Source organism: Meriones unguiculatus, chromosome 19, assembly GCF_030254825.1.
Source record: "Meriones unguiculatus strain TT.TT164.6M chromosome 19, Bangor_MerUng_6.1, whole genome shotgun sequence".
Taxonomy (NCBI): domain Eukaryota; kingdom Metazoa; phylum Chordata; class Mammalia; order Rodentia; family Muridae; genus Meriones; species Meriones unguiculatus.
Genome location: NC_083366.1, coordinates 71,145,813 through 71,168,823, shown reverse-complemented (window position 1 = coordinate 71,168,823; position 23,011 = coordinate 71,145,813). Strand labels below are relative to the sequence as shown.

General features: G+C 38.8%; 1 long non-coding RNA gene across 1 annotated transcript in view; it reads left to right on the top strand.

Moving 5' to 3' along the window:
* Window positions 1-23,011, top strand: part of LOC132649162 (uncharacterized) — a 47,798-nt gene that overhangs the window by 1,190 nt on the left and 23,597 nt on the right. Inside the window, exons 2-3 of the long non-coding RNA XR_009587600.1 lie at window positions 975-1,058; window positions 20,352-20,454. This is a non-coding gene — a long non-coding RNA (uncharacterized LOC132649162). The remainder of the gene's footprint in view (window positions 1-974; window positions 1,059-20,351; window positions 20,455-23,011) is intronic.

The following is a 23,011-nucleotide window of genomic DNA, read 5'->3' as shown; positions in this document are numbered from 1 at the left end:
TTCTCTTACTGTGAATCGTCTGAGATGGATTTTGTCTTTGTTAGACAGTGCAGACCTCAGCCTGGAGTACACACCTCCCATAGCAAGTAATCAGTTTGTGATAATGTGTTTTTGTGTCTGTCTGAGATTGTAAGGAAGTGCAATTTAGTACAAAGCCCATTGTAAAACACCTAGTGTTCGCCTGGGGATGTGCTAGATTCCTTGACTGTTAAAAAAAGTTAATGATAACAGGACGTTGATGTTGCTGAAATATACAGTGGAGAGTTACATTTGGATCAAAGACTATGAAGTTTTTATTTACCTAATGAATTTTGAGGTCCAAAGAATCAATTATTTGATTGTTACAGGTTTGATAAAATAGTTTCATAAATAATGAAAGGAACTTAGTAAAGTTGAAATTACGCCTGTAAAAAAGAAATTTCTAGAAAGTTGTGGTTAAAATAATCTCCATATTAAAGTTACTTTTTTCTATGGTAATACTGGTTAAAAGAATTAAAATTTAGTCTATACACACATGAAACTGTCAAAGAATAAAAAATCAATATAAAAACTAGTTTCCTTTCGATTTAACTATAAAACTTTAAAATATTTCCTACTGTGAATCTTTACAAATATCTAAAATAATGGTTTTTGAAATGAAAAATATTATATTAACATATATTTATAGTTTATTTTAGAAAATGAGAATAGGAAATTATTGTGTCATTTTCTGGGACACTTATTGTTACTGTTTGAATATTTTGTTTTCATCTATAGACAATTATTTTAAAATGGAGAAGTAGGTGCATCTAAATCTTAAGGAGGCTTAAACCTATTTCATGCTAAAAATATCTCAAGAAGAAATACACGTGGAGATAGCTGCGAAGTTGGTCATTGTCTTTCCATGAACTCAATAAGCCATTGATTTTCCTAGAAATTAATACAACCCAGAGCAGACACTGTTTCTCATTTGCTCTCTCATCTTACTGTCCTAGGCAATGATGCACTTGCACCCTGTGGGCTTGAAAAGACTGGACTTCCTGTTGTCCTCCAGCCCTTACTTTACAGGTTTAAAAAAGGTGAGTCTGGGAAAGGTGAGTGCAAATTCTTAGACAGACAAGTTGGTGTTAATCTTCTTTGTGTATTCCAGATATGCAAACAATAAGGTTTCAGCCTTCCACACACCAAAGACAGGATCCATTTCCAGGATAGCAGTCGCCCTTTCCTGGGCTCTGAAGCTGGCAGGAGTAAAAGACACACTTCAGTATTCAGTGTCTTGAGCATGAAGAGAATTGGACACTTCTCAGCATTCTGCCATGGGTGCTTTTAGAAGACTGAGCTTTCTGACACATGAGAATGTATTAGGCTACCTATTAGGCTACCTAAGGAGGATCCCGATGAGACCCTTGAATCCCAACTAAGGCCAGGAATTCACAACTGTGCCATCTTACAGCCCATGTCTCTCCACTAGGAGGTACAAGTCCTTGCTCTGCATTCCTTTTGGGTTAATGGGGGCTGGGGTAGCTGGACAGTAAGCTTTTATAGATCTTGGCTTCTCTGTTCCCACAGCAGTTACTGGAGGTTGGAATAGTCTGATACTAAATCTTGGTTGGTAGAGGGAAAATGAGTTTAGTTCCTTTGGCTAATTTGTGAGAAAGCAGCAGTCTTTGCCTTTAACCAGTGAAATCATGCTCATTTGTAAATGGACTAGTGCAGAATTTGTCTAGCTGCTATTTTTTTTGACTACTTCAACTACACTCTCTATAGCTAAAAATCACATGAGAACTATTTTCCTGTTTTTCATATTAAAAGCATATTGCTAGAATTTCCCTTACTTAGTCCAGTTATTGAAGCACTAATGGGCACACACACACACACACACACACACACACACACGCACACACACACGCACACACACACACAATCTTTCAATGCTCTCTAGCTAGACATCTAGTCTTACTTTAAGCCTGGTAAACATGGACTTTTCAGTCTGGATCTGGTGGCATTGCTCTGTAACTACAGCGAACAGAGAGACAAAGACAAGAGGGTAACAAGTGTAAGGCCACGTGGCCTTCATAGCAAATCCAAAGTCAGCCCGTGCAAGTTAAGATCCTGTCTCAAATAACAATATATATGGAGATATGGATTCCATGGCATTGTACTTGCATGTATAAGACCCTAGGTTCAACCTCCAGCACTATAAAAATTATACAAGGAGAATAGAAATCAGCCAATAGATCATTAGGAGTTGTTGAGGAAATAAAAAAAAAAAGCTGAAGGTATAATTCAATGATTAGAACACTTATCTAGCATAGACAAGGCCTGATTCAATCTTCAGTACCACCAAAAAAATTTATTTGATGAAAAAAAGCTCAAGACTTAGATAGCTCTTAACCTATAAGTACTGATATATGCCACACATTACTAACTGGGAATGGTATGGACTTTTGATACTTCAAAGCCCAGCTTCAGCGACACACCTTCTACAAGGCCACACCTCCTCATCTTTCCAAACATTTCCATGACCTGGGAACTAGATATTCCAATATATGGGAGACATTGTGGAACACTCTTTCTTTCTTCTTTCCTTCCTCTCTCTTCTCTTTCTCTCATTCTTCCTCCCTCCCTCCCCTTCTCTCTCTCTTTCTTCTTTGTTTCTTTCTTTTCTTTTCTTTTTTATTTTAGACAAGGTCTCATGTATTCCAGACAGCTCTTGAACAATCTGACAGCCAAGAATGACCTTGAACTTCTTATCCTCTTACATCTGCCTCCAGAGTTCTGAGGCTGCAGACCTTTGCCGCTGTGCCTTGTCAGTGTGGTGCTGGGAACTCTCCCTGTCAGCTGAGCTCTATTCAGCCAAACATGCTCTGAATTCTTCCACAACACTGTCCCTACTCTTCTTTAAGTGTTTCCACCATTACATGGAATTAAATCTGACTTCTCCCTTCAGAAATTGCTCAACTTTTATAAAATTATCTAGTAATTAATTTTTAGCAGCAACACATTGCACAGTTGTGAGGCCCACAATTCCTGTGTTCGTCTGTGTAAAAAGCATCTCCTGGAATGTTGCAATGCAGAGTTTCTGCAGCAGGCAGGCACGGTTGGCTGTCTACTCAGACCTGTTACTAGCTTTTTCTTTTGTGACAGTGCCACTGACTTATTAGGAAGCCCACTCTTCTCATGCCACTAAACTCACTAAGCCAAACATAGCACACCATCCTCTTTGCTGGGGATTGGTTTTAAGGAGGACATATGACACAGGTTTGGCATAAAGGAAGGTCTCTGGCAACCTCATTGATAAATAAAAAGTCATGTCTGTTTTCTTATGCCAGCCATTGTCATATGCAGATGTGGTCCCTGGCACTGTGAGAGTTTGTGGCTGTAAAGGGAGAAGCCTGAGGGCAAGCTACAGTTAGAGGCCATGTGGCATGGCAAATCTGTGATGAAATACCCCAGCTCTGGCCTAAAACACACAATGGCAGAATGACAGCACAGAACACTGTAAGGAGGCTACCATACAAGGAGACAGGCAGAGAGTGAGCTCCCAGGGTCTTCCTCACATTCTAGACAGCGATCTGGCTAATCAGTGAGACATGTATGAATGGAACAGACTTCAGCTACAAGATGGAAGGACTGAGCTGAGATTTTAGCTAATGCAAAACTGACAGTGTGAGTGCAGACAAATTAATCAGCGATAGAACTGCGATATAATATACAACACATCACTCACCTTGTCCAGAATGCCATTGTACTTCTTCTATAAAAGATAGGTAAAAACAAAAACAAAGCAGGGCAATCAACATATACCTGCATCAACAGGACCCAATACATAGTGAGCATAGAAAGACTTAAGGAAGCTGTGCTCGTTAAGATGTATTAAGGTAAAGGAAAATGTATCCACACTGTCTACAGAGCAGAGATGGAAATATTCAAGAAGGAAGACTGAACAGAAGAAAAGAGAGTGCTCTAATATTTTACTTAATAAAATGAAGTGTACACAGAGTCTATAAACTGAACTTAACTCAGTGACAATTATACATTTTAAAAATAAAAAAATGTTTTGATAATAAAAGTATGTCACAATATCCAAAAGGAGAAAAATGCCAATCTGTGGCAACAGTGAGAAGAATTAGCAAAATTTTCCCAACAAGGTAAGAGACAACATTTATAGTCATGTCTAAGTGTAAAAAAATTCTAAATGTGTGTAAATAACAGTTCTGCATCTCTCTTTTATTTTATTTTATTAAGACACTTTATTCACTTTGTATCCCCCATAAGCCCTTCCCTCCTCCCCTCCCAGTTCCACCCTCCCTCTCCCTTCTTCACACATGTCCCTTCAAAGTCCACTGATAGGAGAGGTCCTCCTCTCCTTCCTTCTGATTTTAGTCTATCAGATCACATCAGGAGTGGCTGCATTGTCATCTTCTGTGGCCTGGTAAAGCTGCTCCCCCCTCAAGGGGAGGTGATCAAAGAGCAGGCCAATTAGATTGTGTCAGAGGCAGTCCCTCTTCCCATTACTATGGAACTCACTTGGACACTAAACTGCCATGGGCTATATCTGCGCAAGGGTTCTAGGTTATCTCCATGCATGGTACTGGGTTGGAGTATGAGTCTGGGAAGTTCCCTGTGTTCAAATTTTCTGGTTCTGTTGCTCTCCTTGTGGAGTTCTCATCCTCTCCATATCTTGTTATTTCCCACTTCTTACATAAGATTCCATGCACTCTGCCCAACAGTTGGCCATAAGTCTCAGCATCTGCTTTGATAGTCTGCAGGGTAGAGCCTTTCAGAGACCCTATATCACAGGTTCCTAGCTTGTTTCCTGTTTTCTTCTTCTTCTGATGTCCAACCTCTTTGACTTTTGGGATGGGGATTGAGCGTTTTAGTCAGGGTCCTCTCTCTTGATTAGTTTTTTAGATGTACAGATTTTAGTAGGTTTATCCTATGTTATATGTCTATGTGAATGAGTATATACCGTGTGTGTCTTTCTGCTTCTGGAACAGCTCACTCAGGATGATCCTTTCCAGGTTCCACCATTTACCTGCAAATATCATGATTTCCTTATTTTTCATTGCTGAGTAATATTCCATTGTGTATATGTACCATAATTTCTGCATCCCTTCTTCAGTTGAGGGGCATCTGGGCTGTTTCCAGATTCTGGCTATTACAAATAAAGCCTCTATAAACATGGTTGAGCAAATGTCCTTTTTGTGTACTTGAGCCTCTTTTGGATATATGCCCAGTAGTGGTATGGCTGGATCTTGAGGAAGCGCTATTCCTAGTTGTCTGAGAAAGCGCCAGATTGATTTCCAGAGTGGTTGTACAAGTTTACATTCCCACCAGCAGTGTAGGAGGGTTCCCCTTTCTCCACAACCTCTCCAGCATGTGTTGTCACTTGAGTTTTTGATCTTGGCCATTCTCATGGGTGTAAGGTGATATCTCAGGGTCGTTTTGATTTGCATTTCCCTGATGGCTAATGAGGATGAGCATTTCTTTAAGTGTTTCTCTGCCATTCAATATTCCTCTCCAGAGAACTCTCTGTTTAGCTCTGTTCCCCATTTTTTAAGTGGATTACTTGGTTTGCTGCTTTTCAGCTTCTTTAGTTCTTTGTATATACTGGATATTCCCTCTCTGTCAGATAAAGGGTTGGTGAAGATTCTTTCCCAATCTGTAGGCTGTTGTTTTGTTTTCATGACGGTGTTGTTTGCTTTACAGAAGCTTTTCAGTTTCATGAGGTCCCAAGTATTGATTGTTGCTCTTAGAGCCTGTGCTGTTGGTGTTCTGTTCAGGAAGTTGTCTCCTGTACCAATGAGTTCTAGGGTTTTCCCCACTTTTTCTTCTAACCGATTTAATGTGTCTGGTTTTATGTTGAGGTCTTTGATCCATTTGGACTTTAGTTTTGTGCAGGGTAATAAGTATGGATTTATTTGCATTTCCTACATGTAGACATCCAGTTAGACCAGCACCATTTGTTGAAGATGCTATCTTTTTTTCCATTGTATGGTTTTGGCATCTTTGTCAAAGATCAGGTGTCTATAAGTGTGTAGGTTTGTGTCTGGGTCTTCTGTTCGGTTCCATTGATCCACTATTCTGCTTCTATGCCAGTACCATGCAGTTCTTATAACTGTTGTTCTATAGTACAGCTTAAGATCAGGGATGGAGATACCTCCAGAAGATCTTTTATTGTAAAGGATTGTTTTAGCAATTCTGGGTTTCTTGTTATTCCATATGAAGTTGAGAATTTTCTTTCCAAGTCTGTAAAGAATTGTGTTGGTAATTTGATGGGAATTTCATTGAATCTGTAGATTGCTTTTGGTAAGATGGCCATTTTTACTATGTTAATCCTGCCAAGCCATGAGCATGGGAGATCTTTCCATCTTCTGATATCTTCTTCTAATTCTTTCTTCAGAGACTTGAAATTTTTTTCATACAAGTCTTTGACTTGCTTGGTTAGGGTTACACCAAGGTACTTTATGTCTTTTGTGGCTATTGTGAAGGGTGTGGTTTCCCTATTTTCTTTTTCAGCCCTTTTGTCTTTTGTATACAGGAAGCCTACTGATTTTTTTTTTTTGAGTTAATTTTATATCTGGCCACTTTGCTGAAGGTGTTTATCAACTGTAGGATCTCCTTGGTAGAGTTTTTGGGGTCACTCAGGTATACTATCATATCATCTGCAAATAGTGATACTTTGAATTCTTCCTTCCCAATTTGTATCCCCTTGATCTCTTTCAACTATCTTATTGCTCTAGCAAGGACTTTCAGAACTATATTGAAGAGATATGGAGAGAGTGGGCATCCTTGTCTTGTCCCTAATTTCAGTGGGATTACTTATGTTTCTCTCTGTTTAGTTTGATGTTGGCTATAGGCTTGCTGTATATTGCCCTTACTATGTTTAGATATGTGCCTTGTATCCTTGATCTTTCCAATACTTTAAACATGAATGGATGTTGGATTTTGTCAAATGCTTTCTTAGCATCTAGGGAGATTATCATGTGTTTTTTTTTTTTTTTTTTCTTTCAGTTTGTTAATATGGTGGATCACATTGATGGATTTCCGTATATTGAACCACCCCTGCATACCTGGGATGAAGCCTACTTGCTCATAGTGGATGATATCTTTGATGTGTTCTTGTATTCGGTTTGCAAGTATTTTGCTGAGTATTTTTGCATCAATGTTCATAAGGAAGATTGGCCTGAAATTCTCTTTCTTTGTTGGGTCTTTGTTAGGTTTAGGTACCAAGGTGACTGTGGCTTCATAGAATGAGTTTGGTAGTGTTCCTTCTGTTTCTATTTTGTGTAATAGTTTGAAGAGAATTGGAATTAGCTCTTCTTTGAAGGACTGGTAGAATTCTGCTCTGAAACCATCTGGTCCTGGGATTTTTTTTGGATGGGAGACTTTTGATGACTGTTTCTATTTCCTTGGGGAATATAGGACTATTTAATTGATTTACCTGGTCCTGATTCAGGTTTGGTATGTAGAATCGATCAAGAAAATTGTCCATTTAATTTAGATTTTCAAATTTTGTGGCATATAGACTTTTGAAGTAAGTCCTAATGATTGTTTGGATTTCCTCGGTGTCTGTAGTTATGTCCCCCTTTTCATTTCTGATTTTGTTGATTTGGCTGGTGTCTCTCTACCTTTTAGTTAGCTTGGCTAAAGGTTTGTCGATCTTGTTGATTTTTTCAAAGAACCAGCTCTTGGTTTCATTGATCTTTGAATTGTTTTATTTGTTTCTAATTGATTGATTTCAGCTCTGAGTTTGATTATTTCCAACCGTCTACTCCTTCTTGGTGTGTCTGCTTCTTCTTTTTCTAGGGTTTTTAAGTGGGCCATTAAGTTGCTTGAATGCGCTGTCTCGAATTTCTTCTTGAAGGCACTTAGTGCCATGAACTTTCCTCTTAGCACTGCTTTCATTGTGTCCCACAAGTTTGGGTATGTTGTGTCTTCATTTTTATTGAGTTCTGGGAAGACTTTAATTTCTTTATTTATTTCTTCTCTGACCCAGCTGTCATTTAGTAGCAAGTTGTTCAATTTCCACATGTGTGTAGGCTTTTTCTATTTATGTTGTTACTGAGGTCCAGCTTTATTCCATAGTGATCAAATAGTATACAAGGGATTATTTCAATCTTCTTGTATCTGTTGAGACTTGTTTTTGTGACCAACTATATAGTCTATTTTGGAGAAGGTTCCATAAGGTGCTGAGAAGAAGGTAAATTCTTTTGTGTTTGGGTGAAAGGTTCTGTAAATGTTTGTTAGGTCCATTTGATTCATGACCTCTGTTAGAGACATTGTTTATTTATTTAATTTTTATTTTGTTGACTTGTCCTTTGTTGAGAGTGGGGTGTTGAAGTCTCCCAATATTAATGTGTGGGGATCTATGTGTGGTTTAAGTTTTATCAATGTCTCTTTTACAAATGTGGATGCCCTTGTATTTGGAGCATAGATGTTCAGGATTGTGATACCTTCCTGGTGGAATATTCTCTTGATGAGTATAAAGTGTCCTTCCCCATCTCTTTTGATTAATTTTGGTTGAAAGTCTATTTTATCAGATATTAGAATGGCTACTCCTGCTTGCTTCTTGGGTCCATTTGCTTAGAAAGCTGTCTTCCAGCCCTTTACCCTCAGGTAATGTCTATCTTTGTGACTTATGTGTGTTTCTTGTATGCAACAGATTTTTGGGTCTTGTTTACGCATCCATTCTGTTAGTCTGTGTCTTTTTATTGGAGAATTGAGTCCATTGATGTTGAGAGAGATTAATGACCAGTGGCTGTTAGATCCATTGATTTTGATGTTGGCTGTGGTCATAAGATTGTGTGCTTGGTTGCTGTTTGTTTTACTGTAGTGAGGTTAATTATTTCCTGTGTTTTCTTGAATGTAGCTAGCTTTCTTGGGTTGTATTTTCCCTTCCAGTGTCTTCTGTAATGCTGGATTTGTGTGTAGGTATTGTTGAAATTTGTTTTTGTCATTGAATATCTTGTTTTCTCCGTCTATGAGGACTGAGAGTTTTGCTGGGTATAGTAGCCTGGGCTGACATCTGTGTTCTCTTAGGGTCTGCATGATATCCGTCCAGGCCCTTCTGGCTTTCATAATCTCTGTTGAAAAGTCAGGTGTGATTCTAATGGGTTTGCCATTATATGTTACTTGGCCTTTTTCCCTTGCAGCTTTTAGTATTTTTTCTTTGTTCTGTATACTTACTGTTTTGTTTATTATATGGCGGGAGGATTTTCTTTTCTGGTCTAATTTATTGGGTGTTCTGTAGGTTTCTTGTATTCTTATTGGCCTCTCCTTTAACTTGGGGAAATTTTCTTCAATGATTTTGTTGAAAATATTTTCTGGGCCTTGGAGGAGGGAATCTTCTTTTTCCTCTATTCCTATTATTCTTAGGTTTTGTCTTGTTATGTTGTCTTGAATTTCTTGGACGGTCTGTGTCAGAAATTTTTTTAGACTTAACATTTTCTTTGACAGATACATCTATTTCTTCCATTTTATCTTCCACACCTGAGATTCTTTCTTCCATCTCTTGTAGTCTATTGGTTATACTAACCTCTGTAGTTCCTGTTTTCTTCCCTAAGTTCTTTCTCTTTACAATTTCCTCCATTTGTGTTTTCTATAATCTTTCCAATTCTATCTTCAGATCTTGAGCCATTTTGTTGATTTCCTTCACCTGTCTGACTGTATTTTCCTGTTTTTCCTTCAATTCTTTTAGCTGTTTGTTTGAACAATTCTCTGTTTCTTTTATTTCTTTCAGTGATTTAAGCTTTTCCTCTCTAAAGGCCACAAACTGTTTGGCCGCAACTTCCTGTATTTCTTTACGGATGGCCATAATCTGTTTGAGTTTATCTTCCTCTAGGTCTTTACACATTTTATTTGTTTCCTCTGTTATCCTCTTCATGAGCATAAATATTAGATCATCTTCTTGAGTTTCAATTATGCTGGGGTGTCCAGGGCTACTTGCCCCTGGATAACTGGGTTCTGGGGATGCCATATTGCTCTGACTTTTGTTGGTTGAGTTTTTATGCTGGACTCTACCCATTGGGCCATGTTAAGTGTTGGGAGTTAGTTTCTGGTGGTTCCTGGAATCCTGTGGTGGAGAGAATCCCCATGGCAGGAAGATGGTTTTTTCCTGAAGGAAACCTCAGCTTTTTGGGTATAGTCACTGGATGGCAGGTGTTTTTCAGGAGTTGCTGCTGCTCACCTCAGGCATAGAGACCTGAGTGGTAACTGTGGTCCTTCTTAGTTGAGAGGGCTCTCCTCTCACCTGGAGAAGTCCTGAAGACAGCTGCCCTGCTTCTGGGTTTCTTACTATAAATTTAGTGATCAGTTGCTGTAACCTGTGTGTCCCGTGGTTTGGTCAGTTTTGTTAGGAATAACTGGTTGCCCCTTGAAGCAGTATCAGGGGTTGATCTCAGGGATTCTGGGCTTTTGTAGGTCTGAGGTTGGGGCTCTGTGCCCCAGTCCCCAAGCAGTAATCTGTGGCAGGTGAGTACTGCTCTCCTGGTAACAGCAGGCTCTCTGGCACACAGCAGGCCCCTGGGTTGGGCCGGTCTGTGGGACCTTTTCCAGGGATATACTGGGTGGCCTAAGTCCGTCCCCTTTGCTTCCTTCCCTGTAAGGATTTCTTCTCCTTACAGTAATTCCAATTCTCTGTTGCCCTGGGGCGCACAGCTCTGTCTGTGCCAGAGAGCTGGGCAAGCAGCAACTGTCTGTGCTCATGGCTGGAGCCCAGTTCATTGATGGCGGCGGGTACCCACTAGTCTGCAAGCCCTTTTCCCCGTAAAGACTGGGTGACCCGTGGCCAGCCCTGTTGCCTTCCTTCCCCATGGGGTTTTCTTGCGACTGGGACTCCCAGTCTCTGGTGTTTTTTGTGACCACCGATCAGCCTGGGAAGGTGATTCAGGACATGCAGGTGTGTGGCTCTGGTCTGGCAACCTAGTGCCTGCATGACCCCGGATCTCTTCCAGGTTCTGGCTGGGTGACCTGAGAGTGGACCTGACTGATTCCCACGCTATGGGGGTTTTTCTCACCTGGGAAACACGACCGCTGTTGTTTTAGGGCCCAGAGTTCAGTCTCTTGGTCGCTGTATGGAAAATGTTGTCCTGCTCCTCATATGCAGTGTCCTGGCACCGTCATCTTGTCCGCTCCCTCCTGCATCTCTTAAAGAAATCAAACTTGCTACGGAAAGTTTTACCAGAAGAAAGTGTAGTCTCCATTAGTGTCATTGATGAATTCCAACACTATGAAGATACAATCCCAATGCTGTATATTCCCATATGAAGAGGACAGAGCATTTCCCAATTTATGTTACAAAATGAAGAGGAAGTCTGAAAAAGACATTGCAAAAAAAATGTTAACAAGTAATATGTCTTCTGAGTACAGGATAACTTAAGAACTGACGTATGTAGCCAAACTAATATGCTAAGGCATTACATTAAGTCTATTAAATCTGACTAAGCATATTTTACCCCAGAAATACCTTTGCATTCTTTTCTTCTCCCCGCCCTCCTTTCCTGCTTCATTGCACCTCTCTTCTTTTCCCCCACTCCCCTAACTCTTCTTTCTTTCCTCCTTTTTGGCCTGTGAAACATTTGTTCTTCCACTGCCTGACAGAAAGGTGCAGGGAGTAGACAGGCAGCAACAAAAAATGCTTATGATGCAAAATCACATCTTCTGCCCTCACCATAAAACCCCACAGTAACTGCTGGGCTGCTGGGGAGAGTCAGAGAATGGCAGTCCCAATTTCCCTCTGTAAGTTCTTGACCGTTATGTGTCTAACTACCAAAAATAATGTGTGGAAGCAACTTCAGCTCTATCCTTCTCCACCTGTCCCTCATGCACTTTTTACTCTGATAAAGCACAGAACTAAAACTTTTACTCTCTGCATAATGGTAAATGAAAAGGTATTTGTATTTGTAAGTATTGAGGACATATATTAGAAAAAAATCTAAAATCATCTATCTCAAGAGACTTAAATTTAGAGAAAGCAGAGAAAAAGAATTAAAGCAGCAGAGATTAATAAAAATCAAAGGCAGGAAATCAATAAAGAAAATCAGTAAAATCTAAAGCTAGTTCTAGGAAAAAGTTAATGAAATTGGTAAACCTCTAAAAGGCTAAGAATAAAAAAACTTTTTTTATTAACAATGGAAATAAAAAATAATCATTAAAGATCATATGAATATCATGAGGATAATAAAAGAACATAATAGAATTCTTCACTCATAAATTTGATAAGCTGAATGAAATTAATCAATTCTTTGACTGGCATGACCTGTCAAATCTCTTACAGATTCAAATATAACAATGTGAATTGACCTGTATCTATTAAAGGAACTTAACATCTAATAACTTTTAAAAACATAAAATATAAGGAACAGATGCATTCAATGGTCACATCTATCAAGCATTAATTATTAAAAAATTGTAGTATTAATCTACACTCTCCTTCAGAAGATAGAAACACTAGGATGTTTCACATCTCTTTCTACAGAACCATCCCTGACCATGTAATAAAACCAGGTAAGAATATAAAAAAGAAACAAAAGTTGTGGTCCAGTATGCTTGGTTAACAAAGACATAAATATCCTCAATAAATTTTGCAAATTGAATTTATCAGTTCACAAGCAAAATTATACAAAATGATCAAATGGGATCTATCCCAGGTTTTCAAGGCCAGCCAGTATTTTAAATTGATAAATACAATATATCTTATTGACAAGTGTAGGAAGAAAAAAAAATCATATGATCAAACCAATAGATACAGAAAAAGTGCTGTCCAAAACTCTAAACTCATTCACGATAAGTAAATACTCTAACAAAACTAGTGATAGAGACGCACTGTAAGCTTGATAAAGACCAGCCTTGCACAGAACAACTGCAGGTCATATAACAATGTACTCTGGGAAAATCTGAAGTTTTCCTGTCAGGACGAGAAACAAGAAGTGTGTCTTCTCTCACCACTATTTTCAAACATCGTCTCAGAAGTCAAAACTCATACAAAAGTAAAATCAAATTGTAGATACACACACACACACACAATGAAGTAGAAAAATGTCTTTGTAGATGTCATGATCATCTATGAAGGTGCTAACAAAATGCTCTAACAAGTGATTGCAACAAATTCTGTTGGACATAATGTTAGCCTACAAAATTAATCAAATCCCTACCTAGGAACAAGAGAAAAGCAGAACTTGAAATATAAAACACAATTCTACTTGTATTGTCACCCACACAAGTGAGGGATCACTGTGTAAACCTAACTAACTACATCAATCTACCTGATGAAAGCTAACGCTACAAATTCCAGTTAAAGACAGTAAAGCAGAACTTAAGTTGGAAGCTATACAAAAGTCAAGGGTGTGGAGATTCTGAACTGTCAAGAGGACAGTTCTTCTCAGCCTAATCTGTGTTTTTCAAAGCAATCAAAGTACCCTCCAAAATGGATCTTCTCAACTTGATTCTATAGGTTTTATGGAGAAAACAAACAAGAAAAAAAAATTGAGTTCCTATAATGTTATGATAATTAGAACAGTGTGGTATTGTTAAAAGAGCTCACAAATGTATCAGTATAATCCAATAGAGAATCCAGAAATAGACTCACATCATTTTTTCCAACTATGTTCATGAGGAACAATGCATTGTGGAAATAAAGATAGTACTTTTCTCACTGGTAGGAAGAGAAAATGAAACAGTCACTTTGGAAGCGTTTGGCAGTTTCTTAACAAAAGTAAACATACTCCTAGCATATAATCCAGCAATCACTCCTTGGAGTTTTCCCAAATCAACAGGAAAGGCATTCTCCCACAAAAGGCTCCACATAAATATTTATAGCAACTTTATTCATAATTGCCCAAACTTGGAAACAACTAAGATATCCTTCAGTAGGTGAGCGGATAAATAAACTGTTGTGTTCAGATGCCGGAATACTACTCAGTGCTAACACAAAATGCGCTAATAAGCTGTGGTGAGCATCGGTAAGATGATGAATATGCAGAGGAAAGCAGAGATTCTCTGAGTCTGAGGCCAGTCTTGCCTAGAGTTTCAGGACAGCCGTGGCTACTTAGAGTAACTCTGTCTCGAAAGCCATCAGGGAAATGCAAATCAAAACGACTCTGAGATTCCATCTTACACCCATCAGAATGGCCAAGATTAAAATATTCTGATAATCCTTTACAAATCCTGCCAAAGGTAGTGTACAAAGAATCACGTTTCAGTTATGTAAACGATAACCCTTACCTGTCACCATTCATACAAACTAACTCGCGATAAATCACAGATTTGAATGTAAAAGCCCAAATCATGAACCATCTTGTCAAAAAAACACAGAAGGACTTACTTATGATGTTCAGACAGGAAGCTGTTTCTTAGGCTTGGAAATAATAACTATAAAAGTGATCATTTCTTGTTTTTCCAAACTAAAACTTTCGGGATTATCAGGACATCAATTAAAGAAATGAAGAGGCTGACAACAGATATAGAGCAAAGATACATTAGCTGTGCATCTGAAAAAAAAAATTGTTACCTAGGTATGTGATGGAGCTCTGCATCTTAATAAACAAAACACATGATTAAAATTGTGACAATATTAAAAGGTGTATTAAAAGATAATAAACACATGAAAAGATGTTCAGTATTATCAGACTTCTTGCGAATTACACCTGATATATTTTATCAGCAAAACTAGTGGGATCTCTTTATCAGAGGAGTGAGAGAATCTGTTTTAAGGTAAATGGAAATTATTTTGGCTATTGTAGACTTCAAGGGAATAAAGTGTAAAAGCAGAGAGATAATTTTAACAACATTAGAACCACATTAAAAAAAGAAAAAAAAAGGTGAGCTTACACCCTTAAAGGTGTTGGAAAGTACCTGCATCCTTGGGGGCTGTAACAATATAAAGAACATGATGTGCTGATGAGCTGTGTGTGCACAAGAGTCAGGGACAGAAAAAGGCTGCATTTTGTTTCGAGAAATATAAAAAAAGGAATTAATTTAAGATGCTGAGAAAGAATAGGAAATAGCTGAAGTTGAAATGTTCCTGAGTAGACAGGGATAGAGAGGCATTTTAGCGAGGGAAGGAGCGAGAGGGACAGAGTGATGGAGAGAGAGATTATATCTCCTGATCCCATTGCATAGAACATATGCATGCATATATATCATATTACATACATAATTACAATGGGTAAAAGGACTTAGCATGTGATTATTGATTCTGTAAAATGCGTGGTGACTCTACGGAAGCTTTTAAAAATTGATTCTGGTTGTTCCTGTTTTTGTAGTGAAACAGGAAACCAGACCAACCATCCGTTACATCTCTTTTTATCTTCTTAAATTTAAACATTTTCACATTTACCCCAGAAACTCAACCTCTAGGATGGAAGAATAGGTATTCTTTAGAGAGAAATCACTGACAGCCAGGTGTGGCAGCTTCTCCCTTTCTCCCCAGCACTTAGACGGCGGAGGCAGGAGGACAGCTGTAATATGAAGACAACTTGTGCTATAGATGGAGCGCTTCCTGATTAGTAAAAATGTACCAGGAGAGGGAAGAAACACAACACAAATAAAAGGGTGCCGGTAAATATCTTAATATCATTTAGTCATATTTTAGTATATTATTTAGGCACAAATGTTCATATAAACATAAGTCGAGATATTAAACAGAAACACTGGCAATTTAAAGTTGTTTATTGAAAGTATAGGAAAGAAACTGATTTATAGCAAGAAAATTTTCTATTTTTTCTGTTTGCTTATAGATGCAATAAATATAATTGCACTTTATAGGTCATGTCAATTAACTACCTCTTGAAAGTCTTCTAAGCTTTGCATCACATTTTAAGAGCTGTTTAAATGGTAAATTATCAATAGTTTTTATTAAATATTTTCATTAATGCTTTTTATAATGGTAATTTTATGAAAAATTGTTATTTATTTAGTAATTTTAGTAAAGTATATTTTATAATGATGTACTTTGCCACAGTATGTGTCAAAATCTAATTTTAATTATCATTTTAATATACTTCATGCCCCTGTTTTCCAATGGGCAGCAGAGAGTTTGCATTCTTTTCATCCTTATACTGTAAGGGTGCTCAATGGCCATTCCAGATCATTTTGTTGTTGTCGTCATACTTCCCTCTCGTTATAACTCCAGATGGATGGTGGTGTTGGTTACAACCAAGAGCAAACACTCTAATTTCCAATTTTCGTTGCCATTGATAACAATTTTCTCATAATAGTTTTTCTTTAAAAACAGTTTAAAGATTTGCTTATTTTCTTATTTTTAATGTATATGAGGAGTTTGTTTGTTGTTAGGTATGTGCCTCACATGTGTGCCTGGGGCCTATGGAGATCAAAAGCGGTGAATGGTCCTCTGGGGCGGGTTACAGACAATCATGAGCCACCGTGTCAGGGCTGCGACCCTAACACAGGTCCCCTGCAAGAGCAACACGTGCCCCCCCACTTAAAAATATTTATTTGTTTGTTTGTTTATTACAATTTATTCTCTTTGGATCCCGGCGGTGGCCCCTCCTGCGTCTCCTCCCACCCACCCTCCCTCTGTCCCTCTCCTATCTAACAAGTGCTCTTAACCCCTGTACTGTCTCCCCAGACCCAGTAATAGTTTTTCTATGACATCATCTTCTTACAAAAGAAAGCTTTTACTTTAATAGCACGGAGGTCAGAAAGTGAAGTCAGGGTCTTTCCAAAGTCTTATGTTGGTTCCAAAAATTCACTATAATAGCGTTTCAATAGATTTGGAGTGCATGATTAAGCCATGAAGGCTCCATCCTAATGGCTGAGATTAGAATTTTCTCCTTGCAAGTCCGCAATCAGCAGGGGACATCTGTGAGGCCAAGTGAGTATTGAGCGCTGGCTCTCCTGACAGTTCAGCCCTGGACTTCCCAGCCTGTCCAAGCGTGAGCAGTACATTCCGACTATTCAGAAATTACCCCACTCATAATTGTTTTTGCTATAAAAACCCAAGCGGATTTTGATATATACGTAAATAATATTATCTCCAAACTTACCACAGTTATTAGGCTTCTTCTGGATATCTGATTCAGAGAGTCCTCACCCAAGGTGTGTTGCTTCTTTGTTCCATCAACATGTATGTGTGACTCCACGCAAATGAGGACCATTTTTACCTTCCTGTGAGAAAAGCCAGAAGGTATCCTGTAGGTGACTTTTAATAATGATTTAGTGCAGTGCAATAATAGGAAAACTATCTTTCATTTGCTAAGGCAGGATGACCATAAGGTACGGCCCATACTCTAGAGAATTCTAATGAAGTCACGTTGTATCCAGGTTTTAGAACAAGGGGATTTGCCTGAAATTGCCTCTTATTTGGTTCATTCCCATTCCTGCCTTCTGGATTCCTGGTTGTTTTTCCCCGGGGAGCACTTTCCTTGGGGATCACTAGCACAGGGATTCTCCTATTTTAGTTTGTTTCAGGGAACCCCAGTCTAAGAATGTTACATGTGAATAATATAAATGTTACTTAACTCTTAAACTTTCACTCTAGAAGCTTGTATGTTTCTTGTCTTGGGGGAGGTTTCTGAGTAACAGCCAACTAAGCTATCTCAAAAAGAAATTAGCTAATCGGTGTCTTATTTAAACCCTAATGTTTTATATAAATTTTGGAACTAATTTATTTTTCTATAGGAAATATAACATTGGACAAAATTCAGCTCTCTTTGGAAATGGAATCATTTAAAATATGGTTAAAAGGAGCCAAGATCCATCAGCTTCTTCTGCTTAGGTTCCATTTGTTGTCACTGATTTTACAATCCTAGAAATCTTCTCTGGCAGAATTAATTTCTACCCAGGATAAGTTTTAAAGGCCAGTTTGCTTACTATTTACCCTGTCTCAAGTCCTTTTACTATCTTGGCTTGTTTTGTCTTCTGCTTCACTTAGAACAATGGCAGCCTACGGTATGAGATCCTGCTCACATCTCCAGTTCCAAGTTCTGACCCGTTGTTTCTCCGTGTGCTTTCTTGCATTAGGGCTGTCTTGGCTTTGTTTCTCAGGCTTCTTTGACTTAACAGCACATTTGGACACACTTCTGCAAACTGACCCTTGGCATTTCTCCTTGGAACACAGCTTGGTATTCAGACTCTGGCACTGTGTGTTGCAGATGTGAGCAAGAAATACTTCTACCTTGTGAGATGGTCCTCATGCGCCAGCCGGTGAGGCCAGACACTCCCGCTTTACCGCAGAGCAAAGGACCGGAGAGCTGCTGCTGTTTACTGACTCTCTCAAATGCTGCTGCTTAAGGAGTGTTCTGAAGATCAAGCTTTAGGAGCACTGGATTCTTTCCTGTACTCACAATCCATTGTTAGGATTAAAATTTTCATGCAATATATTTTGATCATGTTTTTCTCTGTCCCAACTTCTTCCAAATCCTCTTCATCTCCCTATCCACCCAACTTCCTTTTCTTTCCTTACCATCTACTTTTTCTCTCCCCCAAATAAAGCCTCCAAAACAATAATTAAAATCAAAACAAATAAGCAAAAACAATAAAAGGTAACTAAAAGACTATATATATATATATATTTTTCAAGGTATCTATCTGTCTGTCTATATCTATCTCTATAAAGTTCAAGAGTTCACTTTGTGTTGGCCACTTATTTTGTGGCATGGAGCCTGTCCTGCAGTGTGGCTAATATAGCAATGACACGTCACTTGAGAAAACTGCCTTTCCTTCTCCAGGTATCAATTGCAAATAGCTTCTTGGATAAAGCCGGGGCTTTGTTTCCACATCCATTTTTCAGTGCCTGGATTCTGTCTGGTTTGAACTTGTGCAGGTCTTATGTATCTTGTCACACACTGTGAATTCTTAGGTGCATCTGTCCCGTTATGTCTGGAAGACAATGTCCTTGGAAACAACCATGATGTCTGGCTCTTACAGTCTTCCCCCACCTTTTTCATAAATTCCTGAGCCTTGAGTAGAGTTGTAAAAGTAACTTTTATTCACCTGATGTAATTGTCATCTCCAAACTTTACTGCTTCCATCTGCTGACCTAGGCCTAGTCCTGGATGTGTCTAGCCTCCATACAGTGTAATCTAGGCCTAGAATGCTTTCAGCCTTTGAGACTTACTGTTGAATAAGTTCAGCCGTTCTAGCTCTTTCTGAACTCTGGCTGACTGGTTCAACTCAGCTGTTTAGCTCAACTTTCCTCTTCAAGGTGACTGATTCAAACTGGTTTCTCTCAGCTTCTGACTGAATTGCTCTGCTTGGCCTCATGCTAACTCTTGCAATCTGTTCTAATCTTCTGGCTCCTTCATTCTCTGGCTCATTCTGTCTTCACCTGTGTCTAGCTTATTTTCTCTTAGTACCCTGTCTCTGTAAAACTAACCCAGTAAAATTGTCTCCCCCCCTATCTGTACTGCTCTCCCTCAAGCCACTTCTTTTCTTCCCCTCTGTTCTTGTGAGAGTTGGACATAACCTATTCTGTCAAATCTTTCTCTGATCCCTCACATTTCTTTTTCTGTTTCTTAATTAGACTTCACTTTCAAACATGGCTGGTTTCTTCTGCAAACTAACTTTACCTTCATTGTTGGGGTTAAAGGTGTATAGTAAGGGTGTGTCTTTATTCCCGTCAGATTGCACAGACCTAGAAAGTCTCTGGATGTGATAAAAGCAACCATGTTGTTTGATTAAAATTCCACTACACAGAGGGGTTTGATAAAGACATCTATTTAGGATGGAATGTTCCAAAAATCTCTTACTCTGTGTGAATTGACCAGTTGTGGGTTTCTGTGTTAATTCCTAACTGTTCTTAAATGTATTGTTTTTCATTTCAGCCTTACTTTACTTGAATCTTTCCTGACTGTCTATAAAATACCCATGAGGACCAGCAAGATGGCTCAATGGGAAAAGGCACTTGCCATCAAACATGACAGTCTGAGTTCAATGCACTGGAAACATGCAATGAAAGGAGGATTGGTGTTAGCTTGAGGCCAGCCTAGTCTACAAAGGAAGTCTAGAACAGCCAAGATTACACAGAAAAACCCCGTCTTGAAAAAAAATGCTCATGATATATTTTCATTTATCTTTATGCAATATATGATTTATTTTAAGAGATTTTCGTTAAGGACATCAGTATGTGAAGCCTCCAAGTGTTAATTTTGAATGTGATGTGTTAAAATCTAGTGATTTAATGATTTGTAATCATTCTAAGCAAGGTTAAAAGACCAAACAGCATACAATATAGGACAGTTTAGTTGACATAATGAATATTGTAACTCAGAAAGAAATTTCCTTTTTCGGAATCTCAGTTTTGTGTATATGTGTGTGTAGGTGTGTATGTATGTAATGAGTGAATTAATTCATAACGGTCTTTGCTCAAATTTTATCTTACTGAAATTATTATTTTTTGTATTTTTCAGTATAGCTAAAAAGTAACAAATAATATCCTGGCTCATTTTAAAGAAGATGAATCTAACAAGAATACCAGGATGGTTTCAGATGAAGTATCAGTGTGACCGACAGGTAATTTGAGGAAGCGTTGTTATTGAGAACTATGTTTTCTCCCAGTAATTTTCTTTTTTTCAGAGTTGAGGAGTTTCTTCAGCTGAAATGCAATAGATGTGCTAGTAGACCCACAAACAGGAGAGTGGTGAATTCTTACAGAGGTGCAGATTCAGTGATGCTGGTTGATGATAGAGTGCAAGGGGGATGGAGGGCAGCGTGAGTTGTAGTGCATAGAATGGGGGTCCCAGGCCTGGTGTCAGGCCAGGTCCCCAAATCTGCCCAATGTGAGTCTGTTCTCTAGACTCCTGTGAAGATCTGTGGACACAACATCTATGTGTGAATTGCTTGATCATGGCAGGCATGATCAGTTGCACAGAAATAGTTTGCCATCTTTTTGTTGTTGTTTAGAGACAGGGTTTCTCTGTAGCCTTGGCTGTCTTGTACTTGCTTTGTAGACCAGGCTGGCCTTGAAATCACAGCCATCTGCCTGCCTCTGCCTCCCAGAGTGCTGGGATTACAAGCGTGCACCACCACACCCAGCTTAGCTTGTCAACTTTTACTGAATGATGTCATAGGTGTGTGTTGCATATGTTTCTTGGCTGTTAGCATGAGGCTGAGCTCCTTTTAGTAGCACTATAGGAAGAGATAGTGACATTCCATAACTAGCTTTATATATATATTATATAAATTAAATATATATTACTCACTTTATATCTCCATTGTAGCTCCCTCTCTCATCTTCCCTGGTCCCACCCTCCCTCTTCCCTCTATCCTCCTCCCTTAATCCACAGAAAGGGGGTCCCTCCTCCCTTACCATCTGAACCTAGCCTATTAAGTCTCATAGGCTGAATCCTCTTCCTCTGTGGCCTGGCAAGGCTGCCCCACCAGGGGGTTGTGATCAAAGAGTGAGCAACAGAGTCCATGTCAGAGACATCCTCCTGCTCCCTTACTAGGAGTCAAAATGGAGACTGAGCTGCCTATGAGCTACATCTGAGCATCGGATCTAGGTCCTTTTCATGCCTGGTCCGTGGTTGGTTCACCTGTGGGCCAAGATTTGTTGGCTCTGTTGGTCTCTTTGTGGAGCCCCTGTCTTGTCCGGGGTCCTTCTATCCCCCCACTCTCCGTAGACTCCCTGCATTCTGTCCAAAATTTGGCTGTGAGTCTCATCATCTGCTTCGACCTGCTGGGTGGAGTCTTTCAGAGTATATCTATGGTAGGCTCCCATCCTGTTCCTCTTCTTAAACTGAATCCCCAAATTTTCTTTACTCTCTGTTACTTATATTGCAAATTTCTCCCAAGTAACTTTAGAAGTCTTTGGAAAAGATGGCAAAGCCATTGTCAGTTTGGGTTCCTATATGGGAAATGGCTACCATATAAATCTAAACCCTAACCTTACAGTGTCACATAATAAAAATATGCCTTGAGCTCTACTTGGTGTAATTACGAGTCTGCCTTAGCTAGTTCAGATAACTATGTGCCATATTTTCCTCCGTCATTCTTAAAGTGGTGGCATAGAACACTGCCAAGGAAACTGATATGGTGTGGCTCTGTTAACATTAAGAACATTCATGGGGGTCACTGGTCTACGCAAAGCAAGCACATGCCAAAGATGATGAATATAGAACTTAGAATAGAAGAAAACAGTGACAGATAGATTAGACTAACATTTGAGTGCCTGCTAGACACTTTCTACTGCAGAAGGAGTATAGATGACAGGCCATTTGAGCTCCTGAGTGACAGTCGCTTAGAAATGATATTTGAATACTAATGTTAATGAACCAAAGATATATTGGAGAGGCGTGTAACACATTTTATTAACCCAGCCCATGATGGAACCAAACAAGACTTCAGCAAATGTTTGAATCTATAGAGAAGATCTATGCTGATGACACCTGAAAGCACTTACTGAGAATTCACTGGTTAAGCAGACCAGCATGCCATCGCAGAACCCATGCTCTTAGCCAAATCTAGACTTCCACAGCACTATTGTTTACAAAAGTGATGCACTGTCAGATTTGGAATTATTTGTCAAATTGTTTACAAGTTCAGAAGTGATACAGTGGTAAAGTAGCTTGAAAAAAAAAAACAAACCTGTATCTTGCAAGGAGAAAAATATCATAAAATAATAGGTGGGAATATATTTATTGAAAATGGTATAGTAAAGGAAATAAAAGGTATTTTTAAATAGGGCATATAAAAAACATAAAAATAAACATGCATGGCAAAGGCAAAAACTGACAAGAAATAGTTTGTGGAGTTCCAGGCACTAAGAAAGGCCAGTGTGCTTGTAACCTGATATGGAAGGGATCAATAAAGACAGCAGATACTGGTAGCTACTGAGGCCAGAAAGCTTTCATAGCTCATGGTGAGCACAATCAATGTTGATTCTAAAAATAATCAGCTATTGCTACAAACAAGACAAAAATTACTGTGATCTTAGCTGCCAGTTGTAGAAACAGAAGAAATGAATAGACTTGAAGAATAATTTATAGATATACTCAATGGGATTTTTACTCTGAGGTCTCTATCAGTTCATTGCATTGTAACAGGAATAGAGCAGGGTGAAGACCAAAAG